Source organism: Halyomorpha halys, unplaced genomic scaffold (genome assembly GCF_000696795.3).
Source record: "Halyomorpha halys isolate HHAL.00 unplaced genomic scaffold, Hhal_1.1 Scaffold7.1, whole genome shotgun sequence".
Lineage (NCBI taxonomy): Eukaryota > Metazoa > Arthropoda > Insecta > Hemiptera > Pentatomidae > Halyomorpha > Halyomorpha halys.
The window spans coordinates 2,143,379-2,151,940 of record NW_027110368.1 but is presented as its reverse complement, the minus strand read 5'-3'; the positions used below and the strand labels follow the sequence as shown (position 1 = coordinate 2,151,940).

Genomic DNA, 8,562 nt, shown 5'->3' with positions numbered 1-8,562 from the left:
CGGTCTGCCTATAATAGAGATAGCTGGAGTGAGGTGCCTGGTGGACACCAGCAGTTCCAACACCATCATGTGCCGAGAAGCCCTACAAAAATTGTGTTGTGTAGAGAGGCCACACCAGATTCAGGAATCTCAATGTGAATTAATCACTCTATGTGGCCCTTGAACAGATTGAAGAAGAACAGATTGTGGCGGAGGAAGAGAATAGGAAGAAATCTTCTTCTATCGACTGCTCGGTGGAAGGAAGACCAATAGATATGGAGAAACTGGAGAACATTACAAATGACACGAGGTGGCAGATTGTATGGAAGAAGAAGACCACTGGGCCCAGTGGTCTTGGATTGCTTAAGGTTGAGTGTTGCAAGTATGGGAGGACCAAAATCATGACGAATAGGGATGACAGCTCTCCAGTTGATAGGAGGTTCATCCGTTGCATACAGATGGTGGAAACACTCCAGGAAGAGGAACGACAAAAAGAGGTGACCATAGCATATTACCGGGGCAAAACGAATCACCGTGGAATCCCGCGGACCCTGCACGCGTTAAAAAGAAAGTATTTTTGGTGGGGGATGAAGAAGACATTCGCGGAGGTTGTAGGAAATTGTGAAGTTTTTTTACGTACGAAAAATGATAGAAACCCACCAAAAGGGAGACAAGAGGAAATATGTACCGCAGAAGCCCCGCTGAACGATCTGAAGATCGATACTTTCACCTGGAGAGGATATAAATGGATAACTGTGATAACAGAAGATATCTACTGCATGGTTGAAGGTCATGAATCACATTTTTATGGAAAATTTGATTTTATTAGTTTTGAAGGTTCTAGTAGGTTCGGCACATCTGCGGATACTCGAGTGAACAATTTTTGTTAGTTACACCATTAAGTGAGAGTTGGGGTGCCATGATATCATTTTTTTATTTTATTTTTTTCAGAAGTTTACAGAAAGGATTCGATACCCTTCTATGAATCTATTAAAGAAAACAGCAAAAACAGTATGAGCTGTAGTCAATGGCAATAGTGTCAATGGAGGCCAGGTCAGATTTTTGAGGGAAAGGAAAGAAATTTACAATATTTAACTCTTTTAACTGTAGCATCTCTTTCCTTATCTTCATCGGTGTCGTATTAACTTGTCCAGAGAAAATTTAGAATAAAGAATTGAACTCGTGCAATACGAGGCATGGATGTGAATATATTGAAACAGTAAAATATATGGATATTTATATTTAATTGCCGAATGTTTTTATTCTAAGCAAATATCAATATTTAAGTATTATTAATATTGAACCGATTTAATATTGGTATTTAATTGACCAAATGTTGATATTAAAATCAATTTACATCGTATAGTCGGTGGTTAAGCTGATGCTATATTTACTGATTTAAGTTGATACATATATTTGAATTGATATTACTACATATCGATTTGAATATCGATCCTGAAATAGATATTATTAATTATTGGTAATATTTTGAAATAAATTAATTGCTTTTCTATTGTTTGTATATTTTTGAATGTTTTCTAAATCAATGATTAACTTTTTCTCTTTTGTTTCTAATATTGGAAGTAAAAATAATTAACAAATAGAATGATAACACATTGGGTATGTTAATAGGGATTGATACTATTGGGATTGGTTTTATTTTCTATTCTATTCCTTGTTTTATATTAATTAATTTATTTCTTAAGTTAATAAACTATATAAATTTGTATTAAATTAACAAAAATGCGTTTGTATCAACATTCTCGGATTATTTAGTTTTAGTAGGTTTTTTCTCTATGCAACTTTTTTTAAATTTATATATTTTTTTACTGTTAAAATTAAAATTTTTTCATGGAACTCTTTAATCTAGTTAAATATCATCATATATAAGTACTGGTGTATATGATTATAATAAGGACGTAAACTCCTATGTATTTAACTGCTCTTTTATGTTCCTTATTATAGCCTTCCTAATAAATTTATATTGAAGACATTATTTGTTATTACTGCTTTTGAAAATGTGTTACTTATAGTATCAAGTACAAGATATTGATATTTTAATATCGAATATCGATATTGAAAAATACATAAAGTTCAGTTTGAATCCACTAAACGACTGCTGGGTTGTTCCCAGCCACCGTAGATAGCCACATTCAACGTGGTTGGTTTAGTTTTTTACTGTAGAATCTACCATCCTTTAGGGCATTTTTCATTTAATTTATTTATTTTTTGAATTTTGATATGTAGGGAAAAAGTATCGAATAAAAATGTTTTGATTGAAATGGAGTATGAAGAGGGCTGGATGTTCTAATTGCAATAGCAGAAGAAGTGCTTTATCAGATAAAGTTTATCTTGACACATAGGTGACATTTTTGATAAAAAGCAGGTATTTAAAAGAGCGCAAGGCAGGTATTTATACGGATTTTAATAACTATAAAATATCAATTAAATTATAGATTGATTATTTTTCGGAACTGGCAGTCGTAAAAAGGTACTGTTACCTCTTCTACACAAATACATTTGATGCTATGAGGCAATACTCCAATTTTTTTTTCCAAAGTGTAGAATCTATTCCATAGAAACACTCAATACAACACGCAGATCGGAAGTGATAGTTGAAGATCACCTTGGAACGCAGCGTGTTATGCGTAGCTGTCGAAAGCGATAGCAGAACTGAGAGTTGGCAACCGAATGTGACACTTATCAGAAGTGATATGGGACAATGTTATTCGAAAGTAAACACACCAATTCTCAAGGCCGGCTTATGATCAATTCATTTAATCTCTCTGGTTTGTTTAGCTAACTCGACCTCATATTTCAATTACAATGTTTTTAAACAAAAATATTACCATAAAACTAACAAAAAATAACATATAGCTTCATTAAAAAGTTCGTCAAAGATTAATTTAATTTAACAAAATATGAAAATAAGACTTCTGAAAGGAGACAGAAAAGGCGTTTTTTCGCTTCAGTATTAAAGGTGACTTTGATTCTTTTTGCTAGTTCCTTTGTTCAATTAAATGAATGAAAAAGGGTTACATTAGTGATATCAGACGTGACTGGTGTCCTCTTTAAATACATAATTACATTACATGGTTTCACTTACCATACCTTTGTAGCCATTCAGATATTTTTTATTCTCTTTCTCCAGTAAATTTAATTTTTTTTTTTGGATCAGATATTTTGTATGTTGAATAAGTTTTTTGTTTTACTTTTAACTTTTTACCAGTTTGGATTCCGAAGATCTCACTCCGCTATCTGTCAAAGTCACAGTGTGGTGGTCTTTTTCCATGTAGAACAGGCTTTTGCTCGAGTTGTGCACTCGGGACTACTTTACTAACTCCGTAAATACCTCATGTATACTTTCTCTTTACCCGTTCCTTTTTCACTGACAGATTATTTTGAGCAAACCACAATGGTTCCTATTCATCTTCTTTCCGTCCGCTCGTGTTCCTCAAGGTAGTATCCTCGGTCCCATCCTCAACACAGTCTATACAGTTGACATCTCAACCAATCCTATCACTACCACCACTTACGCCGATGACGCATGTGTTCTCGCAGTCAATAATAACCCTTTAATTGTATCCCTAACTCTCCTACCTCATATCACAACCCTCGAAGATTGTTGTCGAAATTGAAGAATCAAAATAAATCACATCTAATCACCATTACCCTTCATCGTAAACCTACTGACTGCCCTACAGTATCTTTTACTAATGTTGCTCTTACTCCTGTAGAACAGATCCACTACCTTGGACTACATCTGGACACACGACTAGCCTGGCATCCTCACACAAGACTGAAAAGATAGGAAACTGCACGTTGATTTCGACTATTACAGCTCTTACTAGACAAACGATCTAAACTTCCAATTAATTACAGAAGATCTACATGAAAATAATCATGCAAGGCCTTTCTGAACATACGGAGTTGAGCTTGGGGGCTTCACTAATTTAAAATTTAATTTAAATTTAAAAGTGTTTAGAGGAAAGGTACATGTATGATGTATATATCATTCAAACATGTTTGGAGTTGTCTCTACTTTTTGTAAGCATGTACTGTACTTATACGTTCCTACTAATTTGAAAATCATTGGCGATTAAAAAATAAATGAAATAATTATCTTTCACCTATATATTGATATATGTATATATTTAGATAATTATTCTATAGGATAAATTGTGTTTTGTAAAATTTGTATATAAAATATATTGGTAACTAAATAAATGTTTGGAACAAGAATGTAATCCGGGATTAAGCCCCAAACTATTTTTTTTTAAAGTAATTTTTTTATAGGCACAAAACGTATTCAACAAAAGTGGTGTATTTAAGAGGGCTGAAATAAGGGAATGTGAAATGATTTACTAACTGAAAACATCACTTTTTTTTTTTTTTCTGAACCCTCTAAAAACAGAAATGAAAATGAATTAGTAAGTACATTACTGTGAAAAAGAAAAGTAATTCGTGTTGTGTCTTACCTTTAACTACCTTTGGTATTTTAAGGTTACCTGTTATGTTTAATATCATATATGAGCTATCCATTCTAAAAAGGAGCTATTTTAAGTCCGGAGGTGAGGGGCCTCCTCGTGTTGTATTGCATATAAGATAAAAATAAAAAACATTAATTAATAAATACGATAGTTAATGGTGAAATAATAAGAAAAACAGTCAGAAGTCGAACAGAAGTATGAGGGAGGGGGTGGGGGTGCATCAGAAGATGGAGTTATGAGGTGATGTTAATAGGCTTTTTGGTACCTTTCCTGCCCTGCCACCTCGCAGGAAGGAGGGATGGAGTGATAGACTGGAATACTGGATTGAAGGAAGCAGGGAGACTGTCAAAGAATTTAATGTGTCTCCGTGTGATGTGTTGTAAAAAAAACAAAAAAAAAAAACATCACTATGCTATAGCATGCACTCAATACCGCTGGGGTTAACCTTCAACTATTTTCCCATTGTGTGTTAATTCTAGTGAAAATTCTGTAAACTTATGATTTATTTACATAAGCGCAATATTTTGAATATAATTCCATTATGCTATTTCTATTTTATGAAAGTTGATACGACATTCCATTGTATAATATTTGTTGTTTTTCCAATGTTCATCGAGGTTATTATGTATTATATTACAGTATCTCGTGATCGTGTGGATTTATCTCATTCGGATATGGCCTTTCCATCATTTTTATCACTGTTATCTATGAACTATAAATCAAGACAATTTATCGTTTATTATAACTGACCTTTGTTGTTTGTTTATGAGATTAAATGTCATATAAAGATATCACTTTTTTTCCAGCTTATTACCTCCTAACGAAAATCGTTAATTTTTTTATACGTAAAAGAAAAGCAAGGGCGTTGCGATCAAAATTTGATGACGGGGAGGAGGGGAGAGGGATTTCTGGTGAAAATATTAAATTTCCCAGGAATTTCGAGCTAATATTCCAGCAATCTCAAAATATATGATTTTTTCCCACAATATCATGAAATATTTTAATTGTCTAGCTAAATTGCAGAAGTTGTAATTTCTCAACTCTTTTAGTTTTGAACTATTCATCTGTTGTGAAAGTTGACGCTTGTCAAATATAATTTCCTTTTCTATATAATCATGAAATTGTTTCTATAAAATTTCAATTTTTCATGTCGTATATATCAATGTCGTTGGTTTTTTAGACTATATTTCAAAAAAGCAAAATTAAGTAGGTTCTAAAATTTGAATATTCCCTGCTTCATGGGTTTTCAAATTGTCAGGCATGTTTGGTACTTTTCCTGACCACTCAAATTATAATGTATTTACAGGAAACAGATTTTTTCTCTTTTGTTATATTTTGCTTCAAGCAACTTAGTGCCTGTCAAAAGACATAGGTCACTTAGGAACAATGTAGCAAGCGGGAATCGAATCCAGCATGTTCTGAACTAAACATTTTGTGACAGTCAACAAGTCAACTGTTGACTACAAAAACTAAATGATAGTATAATTACTATACTACCATTACAGTAAACATATTAATGGAGGGTTCTTAATATAAAGAATAAATAAGACAAAAATTTAATTAATGTAGTGTTCGATAAATTAAGCTTCAAACTCCAACCAAAATCCTAGATTCGGCCTTATTTTTAATCACTAGTTCCGACCCTAGCTTCTTTCTTCGTGACTTTTTGTCACAGCCTTACTCTAATCCGATTGCGACATTGTTTCACGCCGAGCTGAAGTGGCTCTATCCATCCTTGCGATGCCAGTATTTCCTTGCTCCTTTCTATTCAAAGTAATTAGTACGAAACTGATGATACATTTTATTGATTAAAAAAAATCTAACAATCCTCTATGATAATAACATGTCAAACATCGATCTGTAAGTAGTAAGACTAATAAAATCTTACGGCCAGATGTTTCTAATTATAATAAAATTACATGATACAATTCCTAAAAATAGTTATGTACCATCACCGTATGCTCATTAAATATATAATGTGGGATATATCAGAGGTGAAGATATTGTGGTTTACTACTTACGAATCAAACTATAGATTCAATCATAATAATAAGCCATGATCTACTCCTAGGAGTAAACAGGTGAATGAATGGATCCCAATCGGTTCCTTGGTCTGAGGAGTGCCACTCAGTCATTGATCAAAGAAGAAAACAACACAGAAATTTCGAACAATATTTTTCTGATAGAACTCATGCGCAAACCAGTGATGCGGCGAGAGGGATGCGCTGGGATCTTTTGAGCTCTGCTCTACCCCTCACACGTGGAGGATAGAGTGGGCTTTAGGGATCCTCAGCTAGATTGTGTAAATGAAACGGCTTCTTTCTCAACTGGATCCATTAAATGAATTGATTATCGTCTCTTATATAATGATCATCACACACCCGGTATACATACACCTATACCGGCTTCAAATCGGCAAAGAAATCATTGACAACAAAAGGACCCCTCGCTTGTTTGTGAAGTATTGGTGTTAATGAGTCACAAACGCTTGATATTAATCTTCACCTGGTTTCCCATCGACAAATCTTGCATTTATTCCCTTTGGTTAGATGTACTCCTGCACTAGCTCTTTTAACTCTACTTTATCACAAGGATAACCCATTTTTGTCCTTACTACAAGCATTCTAGAAGAGTATTTTTAACTTCACTTGATAGATCAATTGGTCGTTCTGCCTACAACTTATTTATATCAGTTTTTCTCCCGTTGATGCGGTTGAAGAGCATGCTGTCTTAGAGACCGCGTAGGCCAGAGTAGCGGAAGTTACCCCATGTTACCAATGTGAATATCGTGGATAGCTAGTGTTACATCATCTATTGTGTAAGAAGATGTGGCCGTGGTTTCTTGTTGGTCACTGCAACAGTCAATTAGTCAGAATACGTCATTATTTTGGTAAAAACAGTTTTTGTATTGTTGACCTGTAGAAAAAAAAATTAAATTCTGTTTCCAACTACCCCTGAGGTAAAAATCATGGGTAATTGGGGGTGGTCATATCCAAATCGTAAAATAATAGTTACATCAAAATCACCATAGATAACATGAAATTCACTCAACTATCAACAATTATTGACAAAGAATGACTCTCACCTGCGAATCGTGCAGTCACCAAAAGTTATTATCAGCAGATACTTCATTTTGATTACCAGAAATTATTGACTTTGTTAACTGATCATATCACAGAACTGCCAACTGAAAACCAGAAAAGGCGGAAACAAGTTCTATCACTTCATAGTAACACTGACTTTCAAATGCCATCTCATTTTGGTTCCCCAAACTACCACGTGAGCGCTATCGATGCTTTTTCCCAATTACCCCTTATTCCCAATTACCCCCCTGAACCTATATCTATTTCTTACCTCTGTACTAATATAAAAGCAAGGGGACGTGTTGCTATAAGTTGAAATCTTGTTATGAAAAACTAGACAGAACAAATGCTACACTTTGGAGTCGCATTCTTCAATAGATATAGTAATATTTCACATACAAGTAATCCATACCATGAATATATTCTATCGCAATACATTTAGCCCAGGAACTCTTTTAACAAATATAATACTGTCCTTAGGAATGTTCTGTAAGTTCCAAAGATTTAACATACTCTATCCTTTAAAACCCGCATTATTTCAGCAAAATCCTTTGAAATAATATTTTTAATGAAACATTTACGTAAGCCAAGTTGCTGAAAAATACAGCACTGGTAATCAGTGAAAATGACCTTTGTACAGTATGAAAGTGTTTGCTTTAATTTTAAATCCTTTAGAAAGCATTCAGTACCCAACAAAATAATATAAAAGTATGAGAATTTAATTTAATTAGGAATTTAATAAGTGATAAAAGAAGCAAGGATTAAAATCTAGAAGGTCGAGATGTTAATGTTTCTGAGTGGGTTTTGCAATGCAATTGAATGTTTTTCTCATTAATTACTAAAAAGTATTTAATTAATAATATGAACATAAATATTTCTCTTATGTCTCTATTGTGTTTGAGCATAAAGGAGACTGTGATGTATACGATGACCGAGATACGATCACACATATCTTTTTTTTTTAATTTGTATTTTTTTTTTATTATTTTATTTATTTATTGATATTTACA

At 33.3% G+C, this 8,562-nt stretch overlaps 1 protein-coding gene across 2 annotated transcripts in view; it reads left to right on the top strand.

The window, feature by feature from the left end:
* LOC106677306 (aquaporin) overlaps positions 1 to 8,562 on the top strand; it is a gene marked incomplete at its 3' end in the record, with an annotated part of 133,659 nt that overhangs the window by 6,916 nt on the left and 118,181 nt on the right.